This window comes from Dasypus novemcinctus, chromosome 16 (genome assembly GCF_030445035.2).
Source record: "Dasypus novemcinctus isolate mDasNov1 chromosome 16, mDasNov1.1.hap2, whole genome shotgun sequence".
Taxonomy (NCBI): domain Eukaryota; kingdom Metazoa; phylum Chordata; class Mammalia; order Cingulata; family Dasypodidae; genus Dasypus; species Dasypus novemcinctus.
The window spans coordinates 77,145,712-77,151,711 of NC_080688.1; positions in this window are offsets into that span (position 1 = coordinate 77,145,712).

Below are 6,000 nucleotides of genomic sequence, written 5' to 3' on the forward strand. Positions count from 1 at the left end.
AGATAAGACAGACATTTCATCTTGTTCTTCCTGCCAGTCACAACAAAAAATCTGGACAAGTATATATGACGTACCAGAAGACTCTGAAAGGGGTAGAAAAGAAGACGGATTGGCCAGTGACCTCAGGACTTGATAATAACACATGAAGATTTCCCTGGGGCTTTTATTTGTCTTCTGTATACCCCAGCCCCAGGGTTAAAGAAGCTCACAACCTGGAAATGCCAAAAAAAGACAACAACAACAACAAAAAAGGTAGAAGCCGACTCCTAGACCATACAGGACTGGGAAAAATGGTGGCCCAGTAGGCCACCTCTTTCTGAAACAAGATGGCGGCTTTCACCTTGCTGCAGTGACAGGGAGACCTCCCTCCCCAGTGGAGCCTGTGAGCAGAACTCTGACTCTGAGCCAGCACTGAGGAGGTAGTGTGGTAAAAGTGCCTGGATGGCACATAAGTGAAGCAGAACAGAGGAGCACTGAAGATGCTTTATAAACTAAACTGGCATTTTAACCTCAGCCCGTGAACATCAGCCAGGATTTCTAACCTAATAGGCTCAAATAGAAGACTTAAATAGGAGCAAGAGACTTATAACACAATACTCAAAATGTGCAGAGTACAGTCCAAAATTACTCATCAAACCAAGAGCCAGGAAAATCTCAAATGAGAAAAGGCAATCAAAAGATGCCAACACTGAGATGAGGTGAATGGTGAAATGATCACACCAGGATTTTTAGAAGCTGTAAAAAAAAAACTCTCCAATGAATAATTATAAACAAATCTTGAAATGTAAATGAAAAATTAGAAAAGCCTCGCAAAGAAATCGAAGATATAAAGAAAAATCAGTAGAAATTTTAGAAATGAAAGAAGAACTGAGAAGGAAACAAACTTCCCTGGATTAATTTAGTAGCAGGATAAATATGACAGAGTAAAGAAACAGTGAACTTAAAAATAAAAAAATAGCAACCATCCAATCTGAGCAATGGAGAGTGAATAGATTAAAATATTATAACTCAGAAAATATGAAATAAATACCAAAATCCTATCTTACATGCATTAGATTGGCAAAAAAATAAGGTTAATCAGATATTGGCAAGAAGATGGAGCAAAGAGAAGACTTAAATGTACTGTTGAAGGGGGGGAGGTTAAATCAGTATACTCACCTTGGAAAGGACTTTGTCAATATTTGAGAGTGACACCATGCACATAATCCTACCATCAAGCATTTCCAAGAGTCCATCCTTTAGAAACTTTGCTGCAAGGTACCCAGAGACAAGATATTCTTTGAAGGATTGTATGGAAAAGTGAAAAATCTGAAGCAATGTTTATAAATTAGGTAGGTATATTTTGGAATATTCAAACAATATTTGAGTACAAAGAAACTAAAATTAATTAGTTATACTTTCATATACCAGCATTTAAAAATTTTGAAATTTTAGGGTAACAGAAAAAATGCAAATTACACAATAACATTTCAGAGTATGAAATGCATATTGCTATATACTATTAATATCCTTTTTTAAAAACAAAAATATTATAAATTCATTGTGAATATATCAAGATATAGTAATGTATAAAAATATATGCTGATTAGTGATTGCCTTCTAATTGTTTATTACTTCTGGGGTATAATGAAGCTGAATAAGTTTGGAAAGGGCTCTAAAATGGACTTCAAGATCCATAACTTTTTTTCTTTTTTAAAATATTCAAAGCCAATATAGCATAATGTTAACATTTTAAAATTCTGATAGTCCATGAGTAGTTGGGTTGTATATAAGCAGAGTAATGTATATAAACAGGAGTGTATATAGATGGAGAGTTTAATGCACAGTGTTTGAAACAGTTTATTTTTCTAAAAAGTGCAGCTATTCTTGTAGGGTCTTCTCTAGCACCAGGAATGAAACAGATTTTCTGTGTTCTTCAGCCTGACTTTAATTCACCTCTAACATGTACTCATTGTTCCTTTACCTCCCAGTTGTTCTAAATTTCGTTTGAAATAGTGATATTTCATTTAGCTCCTTACTTCTGAGTAACATTGACCATGTGCTATTTCCAGGAAGATGAAAACCCCAGCTAAAGGGAAACAGATGCCTAAGAAGAAAGTATCCTCACCCACTTTCTCTCTCTACTAAGAATATTTTTATTTTAATTTCTAATAGAATATTTTAAGACACAGCAATGTAGAAACATAGATATTGTTGGGAGAAATAAAGGTCAGTGCAAATAAAATAGGTTACCTAAGAGCCAAATAAATTTAGAAAATATCTTTTAGGATGTGATGACATGTGTTATAATCATGAAAATAATTGGTATTATTTGTTGGTTTTGTGCAGTGCAAAATAACTTACAAAGTAGAGTTCACTTGTATTAGCAAATGTAATCCTTCCAACAACCTCATGAAGACAGATCTTATTATTTCCCCTTAAGGACAATGAAGTAAAGAAATGTTTAAGCAACTCACTGAAGGTGACACACACAGAATAATTATAGAGCTATAATTTGAAACTAAAAAGTAGGATTCTAGAGCCTGTACTCTTTATCTATGAAAGACTCTTACTACTTTATCTTACCATGAAATTAACCACATCAGTTAAGATGGGCAAAACTATGTTACAGTGTTCTAAGACCTCTAAAATCTCGGTTTAAGTTAACAAAGGTGTAATGTTTGCTCTTGCTACACAAATATTATCTCTGTTTGTTTGGAAGCTCTGCTTCACATTTTTACCTCTGGAATCAGGCTGATGTTGTAACTACCATCCACCGCACAAGGAGAGAAAGCAAGACCATTGCCCTCTGGCTCTTAAGATCCCACCTGAAAGCAGCACTTGGCTTCTGCTCACATTGACATTGGCCAAAGCACTGCACATATGCATTTAAAACTTTATAGTTAGGTGCAGGAAATGTCATCTTTCCATGTACCTGGGAAGAGGAATGATTGTTAAGCCACTGAACAAAATCATGTAAAAAGTCTTCCTTGTTTAAATCCTTAATCATACTATTTCAAAGGTTTTAACAAATGTTCTCTCTCTCTCTCTCTCTCTCTCTCTCTCTCTCTCTCTCTCTCTCTCTCTCTCTCTTATTCTTGCTATTCTTAAGCATCTCTCTCTCTCATTCTTGCTATTTTCAAGCATCTATCACATGAGGGATAGATTTTCAGTAAAGATGACAGATTTAAAGCAATAATCTGAGTTCTCTAAGACTAATAGGCCTACAAATTCAAATGGGCACTCTAGAATTCCATGGAATGTGTAGCAGTTTGATATTATTTATTAATTCCAAAAGTAGATATTGGATTCAGAGGTTTCACTTTTACTTGATTAAACAATGATTAAGGCTTTGATTGGGCCATGTCAGTAGGACATTCAGTCCCTGCCCCTTTGGTGGGCTACTCACAGAAAAACTGCACTGCAGAGAAGGGAGGTTGGAGTTTTGATCCTGGAGCCCTGGAAGTAAACAGAGAAGCAGATACTTCAGAGGCCACAGGAAGAGAGATGAGCCATTTGCCTGATAGTTTACAGCTGGTCTGGTGGAGAGAGTAGAGCAGCTGAGCCTGGAGAGAAATGAGGCCTGGGAAGAGAGGAACCCAGGAAGCCTGAACCCTGGCAGCCATCTTGCTCCAACACATGGCAACAGACTTTGGTGTGGGAAGTAACTTATGCTTTATGGCCTGGTAACTGTAAACTTCTACCCCAAATAAATACCCTTTATAAAACCCAAAAGCTTTCTGCTATTTTGCATCAGTGCCTCTTTTGGCTGACTAATATAGAGACCTTGAATAAATTTCAAGTAAATGAATATGCACATGAACATTTAAATATATGCATTTTTTAAAATGGGAACATAGATTTTTAAAAACATTTTTCCTCCCAAAAATAGACCAATACATTTTAAAGGATGTTACCAGAAATATACAAGATGCTTGAAAAATCAAAAAAGTCTTTAAACAAATTAATTTGGGATATTATATCACCAATTTGAATATTTACAATGATTATTCCCACACCAAGCTCCTAAGAAGCTAAGAAACCCTTTTTATCCTTTATTAACTCAGCATTTCCAAGCTTATCTGACCACAGACAAATTTTCTATCACCTTATTCCAGAAATACCAATAATTTCTATTCCTCTCACATTCCCTTTGTAAAAATCTTGCTTACGCAGGTCCCTGGAGTAAGCAGCCTGGCCTTGCCTGACTTCTTGAACTCTCCAGACACTGCTTATTGGACCACCTATGGGCTTTTGATCAAGATGGCAAATCAGACAGCTGTCCAAAAAGACTGGCATTTGGACCTAGGTACTCATTTGGAAAATTTTGGAAAATTAAGTGGAAAAACTTGGGCGCTGAGGCCAGTGTTTCAGGACAATCATGGTAGGGAATGTGCAAGTAGATAAATTAACTGTAAAACCATTGAGACAGAGAGAGAGAGAGAGAGAGAGGGAGGGAGAGAGGGAAGGAAAGAGTGAGAGCAATGAGAGAAAGAGAAACTAGTCACCCAAAGGCAACTTACTTATTCTGAGCTTAATACTACATTTACAATTGAATTCCAAAGATTTCCTTACATCTTTGTATTAAATATCATTTTTAATTGAGCTATTTTTACCATTAATTAAACCCAACCCTAGCTATCATCCTAATGGGTGCATAATATCATCCTAATGGGTGCATCCTAATGGGTGCATAATTCGTTTAAGGAATCTCATATTTTTGGTCAGGTAGTTTCCAATATACCTCCTAATTCTGGACCAGCTTAGTGTAAAAAGACCTAATCTCAAAAAAATAAATTAAAAAAAGGGGAGTGGGTGTAGTTCAGGGGATTGAGAGCCTGGGTTCAATCTCTGGTACCTCCTACAAAAAGAAAAAAAAAAAAAAAGACTTAAATTCTCAGGCCTCTCTATGCCTCTCCTTATTGTATCTTCCTATACTCTGGACAAAAGAGGGCAGGTTTGACCTTTGCAGCCTTCTCTGTTATAGTCTCTCCTACCCTAATGCAGCAAGCTACCAGAACCCATTGTCTTGAGAAAACAAGAAATCTTTTCTATACTGATGGATGTACTTGTATTATCTGAGACTGCCAGGCTTAGTTCTGATATGCTAGAATTTAGAAAATCCCCACTCTCTGGAGAAAGCCAGGTTTTCAAGCTTATTGTCTTCCTGCCAATTTAAACAATACACACACAAAATATCTCATTTGACAGTCAAAGCTGAAATATAACTTCCTTGTTTTAGAGAGTACTCAGTGAAGCACAGAAAGCCATTTCTTCGAAGGGAATAGAGGGTGGGGGGAGAGAAGTCTCTAGAATGACAGCGTTTATAGCATAAGGAAACATATCTGAAAATATTTTAAGATATTATCACTATTATGCATAATGTATTATAGCTTTGAAGCAATATATTTAGTCAAATCACAAAACAATTATGAAAAAAATGAAAAGAAAGAAATAGGAAAATATAAAGTGTCAAGAAAAAGCAGGCAAACATCTAAAATAAGAATTTGTTTAAAATGGGAGAATAGACTGTAGTAAAAATAAAAACTTTTTCAGGGGAAATAATATACAGAGTGTTATGTCGTTAGCATGATATGAATATTGTAAGATACACAGGCACGTAACTTCCCTGCTGGTATACAGAATTTTTTTAAAGCAGAAAGAATAATTAATGGGACTTGATAATCTTTACAACTGGGTAATGATACAAACCCAAATCCTTCATTAATTGGAAAATCTTAAAAGATAGAAGCTAAGAAAGATTTTTAAAGCAGTAATATAAACCCACATTGTGGTTACATTGTCTTCCAATAAAGCGTATATGCCTTCTTTGGAAAAGCTTAAAGAGACCATCATCATGAAAGTGTTAAGAGATGTTTCTTAAAAAGATGCTAAGCCTCTGGCAGGCACCAGAATGAGGTGCTCAAAGGTCCATCCTATTTTACTACCTTTCTTCTCTTTCAGCCTTTCACATGCAGATCCCAGAGTGTGTTTTTCAGTTTGTTGAGACCTGTTTTTGTA